This window comes from Typopeltis vanoorti, chromosome 15, assembly GCF_054136105.1.
Source record: "Typopeltis vanoorti isolate ZY-2024b chromosome 15, IOZ_Tvanoo_1.0, whole genome shotgun sequence".
NCBI classification, from domain to species: domain Eukaryota; kingdom Metazoa; phylum Arthropoda; class Arachnida; order Uropygi; family Thelyphonidae; genus Typopeltis; species Typopeltis vanoorti.
Genome location: NC_143563.1, coordinates 40,834,327 through 40,856,389, shown reverse-complemented (window position 1 = coordinate 40,856,389; position 22,063 = coordinate 40,834,327). Strand labels below are relative to the sequence as shown.

At 36.9% G+C, this 22,063-nt stretch overlaps 1 protein-coding gene across 1 annotated transcript in view; it reads left to right on the top strand.

Annotated features, from left to right (window-relative positions):
• The first annotated feature begins 20,522 nt into the window (after positions 1-20,522).
• The window catches only part of LOC150098686 (uncharacterized), an 81,551-nt gene continuing 80,010 nt past the window's right edge, over positions 20,523-22,063 (top strand). Inside the window, exon 1 of the mRNA XM_090405229.1 lies at positions 20,523-21,252. The gene's annotated coding sequence lies outside the window, so the exon portion shown is untranslated. The remainder of the gene's footprint in view (positions 21,253-22,063) is intronic.

The window sequence follows — 22,063 nt, the reverse complement described above, 5'->3', positions numbered from 1 at the left end:
TAATATTTATTATCCATTCTTTTAATAATACTTTTGAAAATTATTTTACCATAGTTGTGAGTGAATGCTTCTCTAAACAACTAAACTTGGGTCTGAGAATCATCGGTCGACAGTAAAAATGAACTATATAATTATTGTACTGTTGTGTAGCTCAGTGGATGTGGCGTTTGCATACCACAGCGCTTGACCGCACGAAGGAAGACTTTTTGGTTTCGAATCTAGTCGGCAACAGGAAGATTTTTTTCTAAGCCTTTTTTCGGCCGGTTCCCGAGTTAGTCGATCTTTGGCACAGGCAAGCGGTTTTTTTTTTTCTCCCGGAAAGTCGAGTTTTTCGTCCCGTAAACTCAAGAAAATCGACCGTAGAACCCACATTATTTCAGACATTAAATACGAGTGTTAGGGTTAGGGACCACGATATGGCGACACTTGTTGAGCCATCTCTCTTCACTGCGTGCCGCTTAATTAGTGATAGCCTTGGGCCAGCTATCTCTGATTGGCTGCCAGTGGAGATTGAACTGCCCACTCAGTCTCCAAAAGTTAGATAGGGCTAAACGGCTTTGCCTACTCCTTATATACAGGAATATAAAGGCATTAGCTGATTTTTTTTTGTTTCACATTTCTGGTGTATGTTACAAATTTACCTATGGTTATTCGTAGGCATTTTGTTAAAACAGTTTCAAATGTCAAAGCATCCTAAACACTTAAATTAACTTTCATTCATTCACAAAGTTGTTTTTTTACTTATTTATTTTAAACTCTTTCTTCTCACACATTTCTGCTAAGTTTATTCCTGATTTCTCAAGCTGTCTCTCTTTCCGCTAGAGATGTATTTACTTATTTTGAGAACTAGATTGGTCAATTGGATAGCGTACCTGCTTTCTAATCGAGAGGGCTTGGGTTCGAATTTCATTACGGCATGAATGATCGTGAAAGGCATGTAGTTGATAAATTTCATCGCCAGTGGCAGACCACTAACCAGCGTATAAATATGAGGTTGGCCTAAAAGTAGGTTTGCTGACACCTAAAGCACAGAGTTTGCTGATTTTCTAACTTTTATAGCCTCTACCCACGACTAAAGAATATATTATAGCTTTACAGGCTTTTGTGGGCGAGAGTCGTATACAGTAATAATTAAGTAACATAGTATAAAGTATATCAAAGAAATACTTCTGAATTACGGTGTCACTGGCAATATACCTGAAAAAATGACAGTAGTGAATAATTAATCATACAGTATTGCTTTATGGATTTTTTCCCTCAATAAAATAGGTCATATTTAAAGCGATGAATATCTGTTATTTACTTAGTTATTGTGATGCATCAGAATAACTAAGTGCTATATTTTGCTAAATATATGCTTAAGTTTCCAAAATCTTAATTATTATGAATACCCATATTAATGAGCCAGCTTTAGGTACTTTGCCCTGGCATCACCCAATAATGTCTGTGTTGTCATCTGTTATTATTCTTAATCTGTAATATACCCTTTTTGCCAGGAAACAAACTGTTCTGTAAAAGTACAGTTTATAATGTACTTTAGTGGAGCTTGTCATTTGGCATAACTGATTTTTCCCACCTATAGTAAGTTTTCCTTAAGCCTTATTAGACGAAGATTTTTGTTGGGACCCTTCCCCCTTTATATGCTTGAGGATGATGGCTATCCATTTGTAGACTGCTTTTTAGACATAATCTGTAAATAATATCAGCATTTTGCTTACTGCACCAATTTACTTGTTACTGGAAAGTATAATCCAGTGGTGGACATGTCATCTTGTTGCACTTCTGATTTTCATCTCTACCTATTTTATCATATGCCTAGGTGCATGACAAAAAAATAATAATGGGGGGAAGACTACCATTTGCTGTATTTCCTCTTTGCTTATCTTTCTCGCTTTGTATTTTGTATAAAGATTATCATTGGTGTTAGAACTCAGTACTAATGTGTTCCAATACCAATAGTAAAAAATATTCCTTAGGATAATAGGGTCCAATATCATCAGTTATTTACTTAAAATATGGTTCAAGAAGGTGAAAGAGAATACTAGGTTTGTGATGTTATGTTCCTTGTGCATATGATAAAATCAAAGAAGGAATATTATATATTCATTATTTATCCTTTCTTTTGCCATCTGTCATGGTACTTTCTGCATCAATAATCAACACCCTTCATTTCCTGATAAGCATTATACTAAACTTTAATGCTTTTGCATTTTGGTTTTTTTACTAATTGCTGGCTTGGGTAGTATGGAGATCCCATTATTAAAAGATTCGATACTAGTTTCATGCTTTCTTATTTCAATTTTTTTAAATAATTATGGGGATAGCAAAATAGCTTTCAAGAAAGTATTCATTAATTAGAAATTAAAGATACCAAGAAATTCGATCGCTTACATTTGGTTGATCGAATGGAACACCTTTTTTGTTGCCTTCTTCAATCACCTTGCACAAAAGAGGACTTTATATCCTGCACAGAAAGAGCAGTTGATTGTGCAAGATACTGGAGGAACAGCTGATGATATTTATTGTATATGACTTATGTCTCTTTTTCTTCATATTTTACTTATTATTCCCTGTATAATTCACCTACCAAATTTAAGCTGTTCTCATTAGTAATGTACCCTAATTTGTTGTAAATAATGTTGTACCACATGTGTTTGGATGCGAAATAAAATAAACCAAGAAATCATATACTCGGTTTAATCTTTTTTCCAAGTGTAAGCAAACAAAGTTTGCACCTGAAGTATTTTCAGGACTGGGGCAACTCGTGGTAAAGGTGGTATGACTTCACATCACTTGCCTTAGTATCTCATGATGCAAAGTGCATCTCCTTGTGGACATGTATAATGCTATGCATTATGGAAAGAGTTACTACCCAGACCAGTTTCACTGTTAAAGTGCAGGGTTATCCTCTCCAAAAATTCATGCGATCACTCAGATCACCCAACAATGAGCAACCTGAGTGATTGTTTAACTCAGCAGTGGCTCTGCTCAGTGACAGGCTCGCTTAACACCAAGCAGAACTGCTCATATTCCAGGAAAAGCATCAGTCAAGGAAGCCCTAATATAGGCCACACCAATGGATCAAAATCCCTGGATGTCAAAAGTTCCCTAAGGCAAGCTAAACCTTAAGGGAGCAAAAACTCTGCTCCCCTGGAATCAAACCACCAACAGGTTCCCTGTTTAAGTGTGAGATTCCTCTCCAAAAACTTGTGCGATCACCCAACAATGAACAGCCTGAGTGATCATTTAATTCAGCATTGGCTTCCTCCACCACTGAGCAGAGCCATAATGTCAGTGGTGACCCCACTCAGAGACAGGCAAAACCCAACCCCCCAAGCAGAGCTGCTCATATCTCTAGAAAAGCACTACCCCTTCTGCACAAAAGCACATCTGTCAGAGCCAGACCCATAAAAAGCAATAGCCAAGCCTCAGTTAAAACTTCATTGGCTACAGCATTGCCACAATCACTTCAGCACAAAAGCATAGTCGTGAGAGCCAGACCTGGAAACAGCAACAGCAGAGCCTCAGTTAAAACTTTATTGGCTACAGCCTTGCCACAACCACTTCGCTGTTTAAATGTGGAGTTATCTCCAAAAACTCATCAGATCCCCCAGGCCACCTAACAATGAGGACTGAAGGACTTCTTAACTCGGCATTGGCTCTACCCAGTGGCAGGCTCACCCCATCACTGAGCAGAACCACACATGTCATCTGAGGGGTAATAGCAATAGCCGAGCCTCAGTTAACTTCATGGGGTTACAGCCTTGCCATCTGTTACCCCCCCCCCCACGTATAGCATTATACTTGTCCGGAAAGAGATGTGCTTCGCATTATGGGATACAAAGGCAAGTGATGTGTAGTCATACTACGAGTTGCCCCAGTCCTGAAAATACTTCAGGTGCAAACTTTGCTTACACTTGGAAAAAGGATTAAATCAATTATATAATTTCTTAGTATCTTTAATTTATAGTATAACCAAGTGAAAAAACTTCCAACAAAGAGTATTCATTGTTGATAATGTGAATGTTGTAACAGATGGTAAAGGCATCAGTGGATATCGAACAAATATTGATGAAGGTTGCACACAAAAAATAAACTTAGTCTTATAATTGTTAATTGTAAACAGAATTATTCATAGAAATAAAAGTTTGATCGGACCTAACTCTTATTGGTAAGCAGCTAGATACTAGCATACACCTAGTCTAGCCATAAATATTGTTACAGCTTGAACAGTGTGTAAATCTTTAATCTATTAGTAAATCATTTACAGCTTTCAGCACATCTAAACCACATGTATAACATGCATATAGCTGCTCTGAATGTTTGAAATGTCTTCCTTTTGCCTTGTACACACCTGAAGTCTGTGAAGCCACTGCAATGGTGGCACACAACATCCAATTAAAACACAGCCACTGCTGACTCCAAATCCACCTTCATGCTGATGATGCTTGGATGTTGTTTCTTGTAGGCTACTCTGACCACAATGGGCCTAGCCTTGTGTGCAGGGGCTGAGTCCTATTGGAAGGTCCATGTCTACCTTGAAAAGGTGTTGTTCAGGAGCTATATCACAGATTCCAGCACAATCAAGAGATTGTGCTGGAGGTTTTGACTTCTTTATCACAGAAATGCAACTTTGGTGGAGGTTTTGACTCCTTTATCACAGAAATGCAACTTGTATACCTCCGATAGATTTCCCCAAACCATCACTGATGTGTAGTGATGACCCCTCTGAATCCTGGCACTTGCTGTGTGGGGAATATACCAAATCATTTTGGTGGTTAAACAGTTCTTCAGTGGTGAAAATCTTTTCATCTGTGAAAAGGATATCTCTGTTTCTGTTGTTTGCATATTGTTGGAGAAGTGCCTTTGATTTTATTACCCTCTGCCACATAAGTTGCGGCGTTAGGAAGTGTCCAGTAGAATGATGATAGGCTCTCACTCCCAGGTCAGTTAGTACATGTGACATTGTTCTCTGCCAAAGGTTCATCTCTCATGACATCACTTTCTGCATTCTCCTAGGATTACGGCAGAGGCATGCCTTCGCAGCCCTCACAAGCTGTTGTGTACCAACATAGCATGTTCGACCTGTTCTTTGGCAGTCAGATATATCTTCTGTATCATTATAATGGTTAATAGTCTGATGTACTATTGACCATTTCATTTCATTTTCATTTCATATGATGATTTAGCGGCCATGAGCCCCTTTTACAGGGAGGTACGGGCACCACCTCAATTCCCCCCTATTTTTATCCGGGCTCAGAACCGGCATAGCTGACAATGCAGATCTATGGTGGAGGGATTGTCTTAAGTATTCCTGACTGTATCCATGTGTGTTCACGGGGGGACCGGTTTGCCTGCTTGCAGAATGAAAACCCCCAGATAAACTGGGGAAAAAACCCTGCTGTCCACACCCAAGACTGGCTAACTTGGCTATGGCTGAGGAAGATCCTTAAGCTCCTCAAGTCATCGACAGGAACTGAACCTAGGGCACTCCTTCCCCAGGCATATGGTTGCGAAGCGCATAGCCACTAGGCTAACTGTGTGGACATTGACCAGAATACCGATCCGAAGTGTTTTCAGCACATTGAAAATAACAGGTGGCTGCATTCCAACCTTGGGAAGCAAAGTGCTATTAGAGCTACACAGTTCTCATAATCTCCCCACTGCATGTTAACCTGTACAACTAGACCACTCTCTCTCAACTGATATGCATGCAATGTTGACTGTACCGCTGATAATGGAACCGAGCTCACCAGTTGTGTGGGCATGTAGGGTGTGTGTAGAAATATTTATGGCAAGATTTTGTGTGTGTGTAAATTTATATATCACTCCCATATTATTATTATTATTATTAAACAAGACCTCATGGAGTCAAAGACTCATCTAGGAGGTCCTTTTATCTCACACACATCTCATCATACCGGGTCTTAAACACATTCAAACTCCCTGCAGACACCACACTCTCAGGCAAGGCATTCCAATCATTCACAACTCTGCACGAAAAAAACCTGCCTCTCACTCCCCTACTCACACACTCTTTATACAGTTTCCAGGTATGACCTCTGGTTCTCCCCTGATCTCCCACTATTCTCTGTAGAACTTCTCCACCATTGATCCTATAACAACCCCTTACCAACTTGTAGGTCTCTATCATATCTCCCCTCTTCCTTCTCTCCACTAGACTCTGCAAATTACATCTTTTCAATCTTTCCTCATACTCGACATTCCAGAGGTCAGAGACTACCTTAGTCAGTCGCCTTTGGACCCTTTCCAACATCTCTTCATCCTTCTGAAAACCAGGTGACCAAATCTGGGCACAATAGTCCATGTGTGGCCTAATCAAAGCCTTATACAATGGAACAAGAATCTCCCTACTTCTACATGTCAGGTCAGTGTCCTCCTCATCATTCCCAGAAGTCTTTGTGTTGTCTTCACAATTTTGGATATACAAGAGACTGCAAAGCCAATAGCAACTCAGTGCTGCGTGTAGGCAGTAGTGAACAGAGTAATGTTCATATTCTTTTGAAGAGTTGGGGTCTTTGGGAATATTAATGGAGAAAGCTGTTCCAATGAAGTCAGGTAGGTGAAGTGAAATGTGTGGGAATAGTAAGTTTAAGGAATCAGCAGTTCAACTATAGGCAGTTGTTGCTTGTGTTATTATTATAGATTTAGCAGAAATAAGAAGTATAGTGGATGCCAGTTTCAGCTGAATGGCCTTTGGAAATATTTGTAGAAAAGAAATGCAGTTTGGAAACTGACCATGTACATATGAGACAGTGGCAATTTTAAAAAGCGTGAGAGAAAGAGAGAGAGAGAGATTGTGAAACTACTAAACTTCCTTCTGAACAACACAAGAAGTTTTAGATGCACCACTTCCAAGAATTGAGGCAGATTTTGGATTTATATGAGTTAGTAGCCTGGATAGAGATGAAAAGTAATGTTTTAAATGTAAAAGATTGCCAAGTTTTTTTTTGTAAGCCAAGGATTCTATAGAAGTGATGTTGTACAAGGAAGGGCTGGGATATATATCATTCCAAGAGGAGAAATCTGGTCTTGACTAAATTTAAGCTCAGCATTATTGAAGTAAAGGGAAAACTAAAGTCTTTTAAGTGTTTTGTAGGCACTAAAAGTGATCATATTATCACCTCATTGAAGGATGTCTTGAACATCAGTGCTTAGGACACTGGTTATAGATGAATTTGAAGCTTTAGATATCTGAGCATTGCAAGGTTTGTCATATGAGATATGGAGTCTGTCATATCAGGAATTGTTTGTCATATGACGAACCCCAAACCCTATTCCTATGAATAGGGTTTGGGGTTTGTGAGAGCAGATCATTTATGTATATGAGGAATAGGGTGGATGAAATAACCAAACCCTGAGGAGTACTTGCATTAGTAGAAAAAATCTGCAGAGTGTATTGCCTCCACTGTTAAATGCAGTGAATGACCTGAGAGAACACTGGCAATTTAGTTATGACAAAGTGGAAAACCATAAGATGACAATTACTATTATTACTACAGTATGGCGCAAAAAAAAATAAAAATAAATAAAAAAGAAAACAATACTGAATAACTACAACTATTTATGTTATGGAGTAAACTGGTTTATTAATAAAGAAATATATGCCTGATGATATGTACATCCCAATTATCAGTGAAATCTTGGTTAAATAAAGCATTAATAATGGTAGATTACATGCTCAAAATGGACACTTTGTCTTTCAAGACAGGTTTCGTAGCACATGAGAAGGTTCTCTGTTATCTTGGAGAACAAGGATTGGGACATTTGCTGGACATATTGTATAATTTTATCCCTTATTTCAAGGTTTGAAAGCAGGTCATGGTGGAATACTTATTTGTTTTGCTCTAGCAGCTCTATATGAATGAAAATAATGCTCGACAATAAACATCTTTTCTTCCAACATCAACACCATTGTTACAACTAAATGTAATGGCATAGACTCTACACATGCTCTTCTATTAATGTGCATGCAGTAGAATAGAAATCTTGTACTGCGTGTACTGAAAGGGATGATAAAGCCATACTCTACTTAGGATAAGATGGCACGGATTACAATATTTGCTTTTCTGAGCAGAACTGCAGTATCTGAATATCAATATCTACTTATCAAGTAGAAGTTGTCAAATAATTACTATATAGGTGGTAAGTGTCTGGGTGTGTCACTCTCGTGTTTTTTCCCCCCACATGTGGAAAAAACATTTTCATAATTATTATTTAGGCATATCTGTTGAATCCCAGGTTTCATTGTGAGAGGGTCCACAGTTAACTATTATTCATACAGTGCCTATCATAACCTCCTGCTCATTCACCAGTGGTGAATTCTCCATGCTTGCTGCGCAAACTCATTAATTGAGAAAGAAGTAATATTTATTTGTTATTAAATGCATGCATGCATTTATAGGCATTCCATTTAGGCTTTTATTTTTGTAGACAGAAGACATTTTAAGCTTGCGCGGCAATAATTGAGCTTTGCGTTGTGTATCGAAGGCCGACGCTAGTCAAGCTACCTTGGCTTGCTTGGTTGTGGGAGAGTCTGGGTCCTCGCTTCAGCACTGTGATTTCATGCTTGCACATAGCCATTTCTGTTCCCTCCACGTCATCTCACCCTGTTGGTTAAACACAGACCATACGCAGTCAAAGTAGCTCTAGCCAGTGAGCTTCAGCCAGCCTTTACAAGTGCACATGTTGCTTGGGAAAATTAAGTTACAACCAACTTTTTATGACGATGTTATTGACCAGTTCATAAAGAAGAACTGTTGGATAGAATTTGTATTCAAGTAGCTAAATTGAAAAATATAGAATATCATTTGTAAAATAAATGTATTTGTATGATTAAATGTACATAAATTTCTAAATACAGGTAATCCTTGTATAACGCAGTACTTATACAACGCAGTTTCGATATAATTGGTATAAAATTGTAACCCTTTATCTTTTCATATATTTTTCATCGTGCCATTTAAAAATCAAATTTTATCTTCATTAAATTTTTGTCTGCCTGTATCCAGCATGTAATTATAAGTAGTGAATTTATATTAGGGGAAATACCCTATAGCACACATGTACCTCAATTGTTTACCGTATAAAACGTTTATTGTTGAAAATTGTACTCATTTCTTCCAGGAAAGTGCATTAAAAATCATAAGTGTGTTCATCTCAAGCTGAGTACTTTATTTTCTGGTGAGTTACATACAATATGTAATGCTTGCTTTTTTGTATAAAAAATTATTTTTATAGTAATGGCCACAAACTGCTACAAAAGGGAAAAACCAACATTGAAAACAAAATTTAAATTCTCTCAAAGAAAAATATTCAAAAACTTGGATCGGTTGAAAAATGGAGAAAAACCAGGAGTTCTTGCAGGGACTTTGAATTTAAATGAATCAACAATTCGAACAATCAAACAAAATGAACATAAAATCTGAGAAAGTGTTTATTGCTGGGTCAACGATAAGTGCAAAGCACGTTGCTCGTGTATGCAATATTCTAATAGAAAAATGGAGAAATCTCTAATGATTTCAATAGAAGATTGCATCGCAAAAAAAATTCCTATGGATGGAAATCTTATTAAACAAAAAAACTCTCAAAGTATATAAATATTTATAGAGTAGACCAGGTGTTCAATGCAGATGAATCTGGGTTATATTGGAAAAAAGTGCAAAAACGCACCTATATTTCGAAAAATGAAAGATCAGCTCCTGGATTCAAAGTTTCCGAAGATAGAATTACTCTACTGTTTTGCAGTAATGCATCAGGTGATCATGACAAAACCAGTGTTTATTAACCAATCTTCAAATCCTCTTGCTATGAAAGATGAAAATATGCACTATTTTATTTTGCCTAAAACATTTATGCATTATGTGCAATGAACTTTAAGTGCAATTTGTAATTTTTATACTTTTATACTATGTATTTGTTTCATAGTTTATATGTTTTCTTAACCTACATGAATTACCTGAATTAAATAAAAATATATTTTTTGTTGGTATGTCGTTGTTTATATAATTTCAAAAAAAAAAAAAAAAAACGATTTCGAAAAATAAACCTTCTTTTTCTATGTGATCTGTGTCTTGCATAACGTGATTTATATAATGCGGCATTTCTGCGGAACCTAACATCCGCGTTATACGAGGGTTACCTGTACATAGTTTTAAATGGTCCGTAATTCATTATTCAGACTGTTAATCAGACTTCAATCACACTTCTCATTCCCTGAATGATAACAAGAGCAAGCTTAAATTTCAAGACCAGCATTTGCCCCTGTCATTCAGTGATGGTCTCCAAGCAAAATATTTAGTTCTCACACCCTTGCTGTCCAAATTCCTACTCAGCTGCTTGGAATCTGTTGTTTGTTATATGTACGTTATCTGCTGCATTTAATATTTAAAGAAATGTAATTACAAATACAGTATCTAATACTTATTTCATGCTTATTTCTGTTTATTATTATTATTACAAGACCCCCATGGAGTCAAAAACTCATCAAGGAGGTTCTTTTGTCATACACACAGCTCATCATACTGTGCCTTAAACACACTTAAATTCTCTGCAGATACCACACTCTCAGGTAAAGCATTCCAATAATTCACAACTCTGCATGCAAAAAACCTGCTTCTCATATCACTCAATCTGGCCTGGCAGACCATATTTTGGATACAACCCTAGGATCTCCTGGAAAAAAACCACTATGCTCCACCATAGTAAATTCAGAAAAGAAAGACTATTTTTAGAATCTGTGGCAACACTCAGAAATCAAGTGAATTTAAATAAATACATTTGCATAAAACTTCCCAAAATTTGGGAAACAGTAATTATCAGAGATCCCACCTTACATCCTAGGCCACCCACAAATGCCCATAGAGGGCGCACCACCTAGATAGGACTCTAGAGTCACCCGTATATTTCACTTAGCATTGTATTATATTTGAGCATGTGTTACATTAGTTTTTTTTTTTGTAATCCTTGAAGATATCTCAGTGATTGAGACAAAATATTGAAAGCATTAAAAATCAGTTTTAATCCTATCTGAGTGCTGTATATATTCCATTAAGCCTCCAACATGAACATATGGCTTTACACTCCCCTGCTCACACCCTCCTTATACAGCTTCCACAGATGTCCTATGGTTCTCCCCTGATCTTCCACTGTTTGCTGTAAAACCTATCCAACATTCATCCTATAACAACCCCTTTTGATAGAGACCTACTAACTTGTAGGTCTGTATCATATCACCCCGCTTCCTCTTATTCACTAGACTCTGTAAATGGCATCTTCTCATCCTTACCTCATATTCGACATTCGAAAGATTAGAAACTACCTTAGTAAGTTATCTCTGGACCCTTTCCAACATCTCTTCATCCTTTTGAAAACCAGATGACCAAAGCTGTGCACAGTAGTCCATGTGTGGCCTAATCAAAGCCTTGTACAATGGAACAAGAATCTCCCTACTTCTACAAGTCAGTGTCCTCTGCATCATTCCCAGAAGCCTTTTGTATTGTCTACACAATTTTGGCTGTGTACCCTAAATTTCTGATCCTTATCCACTATCACCCCCAGATCTCTTATTTCTTCCACCTCCGACAATATATCCTCACCGAGCATAAATTCTGCATCCCATCTTTGTTTTCCAAATTTTAAAACCTTACATTTTGCAACTTTGAACTCGCATCCCCATTTCTGTGCCCATTGAATCAATTTATTCAAGTCTTCTTGTAAGGTCACAACATATTCCCTAATCTTCATAGTTCATCCCAACTTTGCATCATCTGCAAACAACTGACTATCTCCATCCAAATCTTCGTCAATATCATTAACATACAGTTTAAACAGCACTGGCCCTAAAACAGATCCCTGAGGCACACCACTAGTGACTTTCCTCTTCCTGGATATTGCTCCCCAATACATAACTTGCTGATACCAATCAGATATCCAGTCTCTGATCCAATGCACTAATCTAATATCCAACCCCCATCGGCTCTAGAGTAATTATCAACTTATCATGTGGAAATCTAATGAAAAGCCTTTGCGAAATCTAACCATACTATTGTGTATCCTCTCTTCTGTCCAAGGAAGCTGTCACCTTATTGTGATAAGTAGATTACTAAAACATGACCACCCTTTAGCAAATCTATGCTGTCCATCAAAGGTAATACCATTGTTGTCAACCCACTTCTGGATCCTAGTTCTCATCAGCTTCTCTAACAACTTAACCACAACACCTGACACAGAGATAGGCCTGAGTTCTATCACCTCCCTTATGAAGTGGCACCATCTTGTCCTCCTTCCACTCCTTTGGAACTCGACCCAGTGCAAGACTTATATTAAAAAAATATGTCAAGGCAGATATCAACTCCCTGGAACAATCCTTCAGAATACGTAGTGTTATGTTATGAAATCCCACAGCCTTATTAACATCAAGTTTGCTCAATTCCCCATACGCCTCCTGCTCACTTATAGTCAGTTTCTCCTCCCTATAATCAACTGCTCTCAATTTCTCCATGATGTCACATTCACAAGAATGAAAGACCTTTATGAACTGCTCATTAAGTATCTCGACTATATCTTACGCAGTAGTTTTCCTTATACCATTTTCTCCAATCAATGTCAAAAAAAAAAAAAAAAATCAGCTAACGCCTTTTTATTCACGTATATATAGGGAGTAGGCGAGGCCATTTTTAGCCCTATCTAACTTTTGGAGACTGAGTGGGCAGTTCAATCTCCACTGATACCCAATCAGAGATAGCTGGCCCAAGGCTATCACTAATTAAGCGGCACGCAGTGAAGAGTGATGGCTGAACAAGTGCTGCCATCTTGTGGTCTCTAACTCTAACACTCGTATTTAATGTTCTGAGATAATGTGGGTTCTACGGTTGATTTTCTTGAGTTTATGAGACAAAAAAAACGAGTTTCCCGGAGAAAAAACCCGCTTGCCCGTGCCAGAGATCAACTAACTCGGGAATCGGTCAAAAAAAAGCTTAGAACAATTTCCTCTAGTCGCCAACTAGACTTGAAATCAAGTCTCCCTTTGTGCGGCCAAGGTGCCATGGTGTGCAAGCACCACATCTACTGAGCTAAATCAATGTCATCTTTCTGTAATCATTCTTTCTTTTTTTTGCTGGCTACATATCAAAAGAACTCCCTAGGATTCTTTTTGACTTCATTAGCTAATTGCTGCTCATACTTTACTTTTACTACCCTTAACAATGAAGTCAGCCTCCTTGCTTGGTCTTTGTAATCCTCATGGAATTGGTTATTACCACTTTTCTTAAGCTGCCTCCATAATGCCTTTTTTGTGCCCTTTTGTGTACACCACTTATTTAAGATACTTGAACTATAAACAGAATTAAAATTGGTTAATTGCTCTAGACTGGTGTTGCTAGGTGATAGTTGCTGTTGGGATATCAGGAAGTAGTGCATTATGAATGGAGAAAACAAAAGGTTAGGTGTATGGAATATATTGCAGTAATGTCATAATGAAGGTTTATTTTCTTGATCATATGAATTAGTAAAATAATATTTGGTTTACAGATCAAGTATTGATAAAATTTATTAACTCTGCCAACTAGTTTCGCCACACTTTAACTGTTGGCATCTTGAGGACACTGACATATAGGCTTAAAACAATCTCACAATTATGAGTAACTAAAACTGACAAGAATAATTACAAATAAAATAGAATCAAATGTGAGTGAAACACGTATTGCGTGTACAAGGTTAGCTAGCTGTTGCTAAGGGGGGGGAAAAATACCATTCAAGAATTTTCAAAGAAGCAGCCACCGTCGCTCATTCTACTGTTAACCTTAACAGAAATCAAGGTTTTATACTCCCAGAGATATGGAAAACCCTAATTAGATCTCTAAAAATACAAGAAATGAACTTCAACACAAACTACAGGAAGTTCCTTAGCAACAGCTAGCTAACCTTGTACACACAATACGTGTTTCACTCACGTTCGATGCTATTTTATTTGTAATTATTCTTGTCAGTTTTACAGTTACTCATAATTGTGAGATTGTTTTAAGTCTATATGTCAGTGCCCTGAAGATGCCAACAGTTAAAGTGTGGCAAAACTAGTTGGTAGAGTTAATAAATTTTATCAATACTTGATCTGTAAACCAAATATTATTTTACTAATTGCATTGGAAAGTAATGTATTGGAAAGGGTAGGAGAATTGAGTTTAAAATTCTGTATGATGCATTTCTTGCTGGGTAAGACCTCCCAAACTGAGTTTGTTGACTCCATGGAGACATATTATAATGTTAAATAGCAGTGGCATAACTTATATTTATTTTGCTTATCTGAAATTTTTAAAGCTAAGTAATTTATCAATGACTATTTCATTCCACTCGTTGTTATCATACTCGCTAGTGTATCATTACCACCTACCTTGTAAATTTTAAAATAACATTAAATTATTGTAATATAATGGTATTTGTGACTTGTGATACATAACCTGTTGAAATACATACAACTGAAATCATTAGACTTGTTATACTACTTAATATCAGCATAAAAAAAAAGCATGCAATCACAAGTGTATTTTGTCAATTTCAATAGATGTCTTTTGAATGAATCTTAATAACAATTTTTGCAAAAAAAAAAATAATTACGAATATATCATAGAATAAACTGTAAGGCAATCTGTGTGTCTAGATTGTGGTTAAAGTATTATAAAGGTTAGTGAGGACCAAGATTCAGAATTGCATTGACAGCAGTAGCATTATCATTGATGGATAGCATGGGTTTGATAAAGGAAGATCATCTTTTAATAATTTACTTACTTAAATAAGATGACAAGCATATTAGACAAGGAAGATGCATACATAGTGATATACTTAGATTTTGCAAAGGCCTCTGAAAAAATGACAAGATAACTCCTTGGAATGCAAGGAGTTGAATAATGGATTGGTGTGTTGAATTGGAGAATTATGTATCTGATAAATGTTGTGTAGAGGGGAGTAATATCCTAGAAGAAGAAAGTCACTGGTTGTGTGCCCTAAGGTCTGTTTAAGGGGACACATTGCTAAGATTATGAGGCCACGATAGATTATGATGATGATGCAGAGAACACTCACATATGGAAGTTTGATGTGTATGGTACCGATATTGGTAAAGGTTAGAATTGTAATCTGCAGATGATGCAAGTTGGCAAGAATTATGAGGAATAGAATAAAAGTTTTGGCTTTGCAAGAGGACTTGAGTAGATTAAGTGGATGGACAAAATGAACAAATGAGTGAGGTTACCATTCAGTGTTGCAAAGTGTAAGGTTTTGAAATTCACGACTCATTAGACTCCATGGAGGTCTGGTTAATAATAATAATGCAGAGTAAACAGTTGGTGGGATAACTTACAGGTAGAGGAGATAAGGAATTTTAGATTGGTCGGTTGCTTTGAATTTATAGCAACTAAGGTTATGAGGTCAGGGTATTATTATTATTATTATTCAGGCCTCCATGGAGTCAAAAGACTCATTGTGGGAGTTCCTTCCTAAGAACATAAAGTCTGTCAAGATTCATCGAGGGGTGGTCCCCCTTAAGAAACACAAAGTCTATCATACCACTCCTTAAACTCATTGACCGTTCTCGCTCTCACCACTCCATCAGGCAATGCATTCTACGGTTCAACCACCCTCCACTCAAAGAAACCACTCCTCACCCTCTTGCTCACAGTTTCCTTTTGTAACTTCCAGGGATGGCCTCTTGTCATCACTCCTTCCTGCTGTTCAACCAAGCGAAAGAATTCCCCAGTGTCAACCCTGTAACCACCTCTCAACAGTTTAAAAGTGTCAATCATATCACCTCTCCTTCTATCCACTGAACTCTGCAGTCCATATTCCGTCAGCGGATCCTCATAACTATCCTTGTACAGTCCTGAAACCATCTTTGTCATCTGCCTTTGTACCCTTTCCACAGTTAATTTATCCCCCTTCAAATCCTGGGGACCAAATCTGAGAACATGTCAGTGAGAACACATAAATTGTGTGTTGTCACTAGTTTATCTGTTTTGGGTGATGAAAAACCTGAGTTCCTGAAAAGAAAAAACTTTCCATCTCCACATGAGGCTGGCTAACTCACTTTTGGTTGAAAAACCCTTATAGTGGTTCTTCACATCCTAGATAGGATTTAAACTCAGGTCTTTCTGGTCATACCTAAAATTAGGGGACACATTGCTAAGATTATGATGATGCAGAGGACACTCACGTATGGAAGTAAGGATATGGTTCCATTATATAAAGCCTTGATCAGGCTCCATATGGATTACTGATCACAGATTTGGCCATCTGGTTTTCAGAAGGCCCCAGAGTTATTGGAAAGGGTCCAGATATGATTGAATGGCTAAGTTCTGTGTTTCTGATCTCTTAATTGTTGAATATGAAGAAAGATTGAATATGATTGAAAGTTGAATATAAGTTAGTAAGGGGTTATTAGAAGATCAGTGTGGATAAGGTCTTTTCAAGGAATGGAGGGAGACAAGAGGCATGAAAGCAGTATAAGTAGAGTATAAGCAGAGGAATGAGGAGTAGGCTTTTTGCATGGAGCATGATTGATATTTAAAATTCATTTCCAAAGAGTGTAGTCTGATGATGATAACGAATAATCATCATAAAATCATGTAGTCTTACACTGAGTGATGAAATTCAATATCCAGTTTATTGGAGGCTTGAGTTGTCTTCAGAAATGGTCTGATTAGGAACAGCAATTCCAAAATTGCCTAGCTAAGAAGCCTATCACTGTGTTTATACAATGTATCCTAAGTTTTACAACAACATTTCACAAACAAGATTGACATACAAATGAATAATTATGTAACTATCACAGTATTTAAAAACCACAAATATGGAGCAGTGATTGTTGCATGTCTGGAGACACATTGGAACTAAAAACATTAGAAGGCTGGTTGTTTGGAACGGCAATGTGTAGTTCATATATTTATTTATTATTATTTTAGACCTATAAAGAGTCATGAGACTCATCATGAGAAGTCTACCTTATACAACAGTCTGTCTTACCATTAAATTTGTTCACTGTTGATGCTTTTACCACCTTTTCAAGCAGTGCATTTTTGTTTTTTGTAGATAGATATAATGAGGTCCCAATTATTTCTCACCTCACCAGGCTTTCTTAATTATGCAATGTAGCCATTTTAAAAAATTTCATGTCCTCCCATTTGAACAAGTACATTAGCCTTTCAAATGTTGCTGATAGAATATCATCTGTTCCAGCTACTTTTCAAGGTTGTAGGTTCCTGATAACTTTTTCCTGCCTCAAAGTTGATATCTACACCTGACTGTGTTACTCTTGATTCTTTTCTATCAGTGTCACTGCTTTTTTCAATAGGTTCTAGAACATTTTGCTACTTTCATGATATTTATCTTCTGTCTTAAATGATATTTATCTTCTGTCTTCTGTCATGATACTTATCTTCTGTACAAAATCATTCCCCATGACTTTTATTTAGCTAATTTTATGTATTGCTTAGTTTTCTTGAGTTTATCTCGGTATTCTCAGACACATGCCAACTTACTTGTTAAGAGTTTTTGGTATGTTTCTTATTTTCCAGGATTGCTTTATTAGCAAAGTTTGGTCGATTGGTAGAGTCTCTGCTACTAATGACTCACAAAAAGTTAAGCAAGTTTTAGCGGGATTAGTAGTTTGAATGGGTTCGATCGTTTGATGCTGTTAGCACACTTTCCCTCGATGAGTCTTTGAACTCCTTGGAGGTGTCACATAATATTAAAATAATAAACTTTCAGTGATTTCTAAAGAGTTTTGGATTTTTCCAGAGGTGTAGCTTGGGGGGGGGGGGGTCTGCAACACTTTGAACCTTTGTGAACTTTTGCAGTTAATTCTAAAGTACAGTCCCGAGAACTCACTTCCAACTATTGTATAATACTAATGCAAATTTTCCTCACAATTGCTGTGTTGCTAGTTGTGAGAGGAATTTTTCTAAATTAAAATTGATTAAGAATTACCTGCATTACTATGAAATAGACTTCACCAATGTCATCAACAATTTTGCTAACAGAAAAGCAAGAAAAATAACATTTTAGAATGTTGAAATTAAAGTTTTACTTCAAAAATAAACATACTGTTTTAATTTATTTCTCTATACATTGTTTTGACTTTTTGTAGTATTTTTGGTGTGTATCGAGAGGTGGTGGTAAACTCAGGGCCTGCCCTGGGCTGCAAAAGCTTTAGTTACATCACTGGATTTTTCTACAACTTCATCACATACTTCCCTGCTTAATCGATCAATGTTTTCTCCAAATTTTTCAAGTGAGTCTGTTGGTTTTGATCATGTTCTAAAGTTATTAATTTTTGAATTCTAATAGTCTCTGGCACAAGCCTGGAAAAAATTAAACCAACATAACAGTTGTTGGAAGTAGAGGAAATAAGAGATCTTGGGGTGATAGTGGACAAGGATCTAAAATTTAGGGGACATCACCAAAATTGTGAAGACAACACAAAGGCTTCTGGGAATGATGCAGAGGACACTGATGTGTAGAAGTAGGGAGATTCTTGTTCCATTGTATAAGGCTTTGATTAGGTCACACATGGACTATTGTGCCCAGATTTGGTCACCAGGTTTTCAGAAGGATGAAGAGATGTTGGAAACGGTCCAGAGGCGACTGACTAAGGTAGTTTCTGACCTCTGGAATGTTGAGTATGAGGAAAGATTGAGAAGATGTAATTTGCAGAGTCTGGTGGAGAGGAGTAAGAGGGGAGATATGATAGAGAACTACAAGTTGGTAAGGGGTTGTTATAACATCAATGGCGAAGTTCTACAGAGAATAGTGAGAGATCACGGGAGAACCAGAGGTCATCTGGGGAAACTGTTTAAAGAGGGTGTGAGTAGGGGAGTGAGAGGCAGGTTTTTTTTTGTGCAGAGTTGTGAATGATTGGAATGCCTTGCCTGAGAGTGTGGTGTCTGCAAGGAGTTTGAGTGTGTTTAAGACACGATATGATGAGATGTGTGTGTGTGTGATAAAAGGACCTCCCAGATGAGTCTTTGACTCCATGAGGTCTTGGGGTAGTAATAATAATAATAACAACAATTTACTATTGTTATATAGGTTTTAATTCTCTTTCATTTAAATGCAATCATTTGTTATTAATAACACTGAATGCTGAAGATAGAACAGTAAATTACAGTATATTAGAATATTTATAATTAATATTATCATCAGAAGTTCTGGTTGTTTAGAGCATTGATGTTGTGTAGTTTACTGTATTTATGTATTACATTTGTGAATTTATTATTTTATATCGTTTTTATTTATTTTATTTTATTTTTTTATTTTTTTCAGAAATGAAAACCATGGTAAGCTCTTCTTGACCAAGAAAATGAGAAGCTGATGACAATGACCAATGCTTTATTGCAGTCTTACATAGTAAAAGTTTAAAAAATTCATGCTAAAATATACACCAGATGATTTGTAGACAGTAAGTTACAGAATAAAGAGAGGAATGGGTTTATTAATGAAATAATCATATGAAATATTTTTTGAAGAAAACATCAACAGCCACAGAATATTAGAAAGAAAGACTAAATGCTGTATCAGAGGTGTTCAGAATAAGTGCACTACAATTAACACTGAGAATAATTACAAAGTAACTGATAAAAGAGAAAGTGTTAAGTAATACAAAATACATCATGAATGTGGAACAAGTGGTAGGAAGCTTTTCATGTTTGAATGAGAAAAAGCCCTCAATAGTTCAGTGTAAAAGGAAACATTTTCCATGTTCAGTATGTGGAAAGTCATTTTCAGACCCAAGAAATCGAAGAAGACATTTACTGTTACATACTGGAGAAAAACCTTTCTCTTGTAGTGCATGTGGTAAGGCATTTTCATTATCATATGATCTCAAAAGGCATGAAAGAGTTCATACACAAGAAAAGCCATTCATTTGTTCAACATGTGGGAAGGCATTTTCACTCTCAAGTAATCTCAAAAAACACATATTAATACATACTGGAGAGAAACCATTCTCCTGTTCTGTGTGTGAAAAGACATATAAACAATCTCATGAACTCAAAAAACATTTAAGAGTGCATACAGAAGAAAAACCCTTCTCTTGCTTGACATGCAGTAAGACATTTTCTACATTAAATGCACTGAACTCGCATTTAAAAGTTCATAAAGAAAAGCTATTCCTTTGTTCCACTTGTGGCAAAGCATTTTCGAGGTCAACTGCTCTTAGGGAACATTTAAGAGTTCACACACAAGAAAAACCATTCCTTTGTTCAACATGTGGTAAAGCATTTTCAAGATCCAGTAGTTTAGCAATACATTTAAGAGTTCATACACAAGAAAAGCTGTTCCTCTGTTCGACATGTGGTAAGGCCTTTTTGAGGTCAGCTGCTCTCAGAGAACATTTAAGAGTTCATACACATGAAAAACCATTCTTTTGTTCTACATGTGGTAAAGTGTTTTCAAGATCAAGTAACCTTGCAGTGCATTCACAAGTTCATAAATAAAACCCTTCTTTTGTTCAACATGAATGATAAAGTTTTTGTCCTTATTTAGTCTAAAACCTGTTTGTTGTGTGTGTGTGTGTGTGTGTGTGTGTGTGTGTGTGTGTGTGTGTGTGTGTGTGTGTGTGTGTGTGTTCTCCCCCTCTCTCAGTTTTGTAGCCATCCAGTAATCTCAGAAGATAATTTAAGATTATAATCTTAGGAAACATTTATAATTTATCTTAGGATATAATTTATAATCTAAGATTATCATGTTAGAAGATATTTGTAATTCATACAAAAAAAAAAAAAAGAATGACAGTGAATTGTGCCCATTGATTGGAAAACACCTAAGTTTGATTCTCATCATGACAAAAGCAATCTTTACATGTTTTTTTCAATTGAACATGAGTTAGCCAATCTCATACAGAGGTAGCAGGGTTTTTCTCTTGGAAACTCAGGTTTTTTCATCTTGCATACAGAAAAGCAGCTCGAGTAAACATGCATTTTACAGACAAAAAAAAAATACTAGTGGTGGTGGGCAATAGACAATGATTATAAGTTGCAGTTCCCTGTAGTTGATGGATTAAGTTGCAGGAGACAGAAAGCTGTAGAGTAGGTGCCCTTCCTTAATGAGTGTATGGACTCTTTTGAGGGGTCACGTAATAGTAATATCATAATACAATGCATGGCAAAGCATTTTAATGGATAAGCTATATAAATTTATATTGAAAAAGGTCCTTAGTCATCACATGCAAAGACATTTCCAGAGGTAAGTCACCTTAAACAACATATATTGAATAGATTGAAAAAAATTTTGATTTCTTTGTAAATTGTTCTGAAGTAGTTTCTCTGTTGTAAAAATTATTATTATTATTATTCAGGCCTCCATGGAGTCAAAAGGCTCATTGAGGGGAGGTCCCCCCCCCCAGAAACACAAAGTCTATCATACCACTCCTTAAACTCATTGACTGTTCTCGCTCTCACCACTCCATCAGGCAATCCATTCCATGGTTCAACCACCCTCCATGCAAAGAAACCACTCCTCACCCTCTTGCTCGCAGTTTCCTTTCATAACTTCCAGGGATGGCCTCTTGTCATCACTCCTTCCTGCTGTTCAACCAAGTGAAAGAATTCCCCAGTGTCAACCCTGTAACCACCTCTCAACAGTTTAAAAGTCACAATCATATCACCTCTCCTTTTTCAATCCACCAAACTCTGCAGTCCACATTCCCTCAGCCGATCCTCATAACCAAAATTGTACAGTCCTGAAACCATATTTGTCATCCATCTTTGAACCCTTTCGACAGTTAATTTATCCCCATCAAATCCTGTGGACCAAATCTGAGAACAATAGTCTAAGCGTGGTCTGATCAGAGACTTATACAACGGAATGATAACCCTTTTATCTCTGCAGGTCAGTGTCCTTCTCATAATTGCAGCAATCCTTTGTGTTACCTTCACCACCTTTGCAATATGTCCCCTAAATTTCAGGTTTCTATCAATCATCAACCCCAGATCTCTTGTCTCCCCTACTTCCTCCGGTATAACTCCTCCCATAGAGTATGCAGCATCCCATCGAT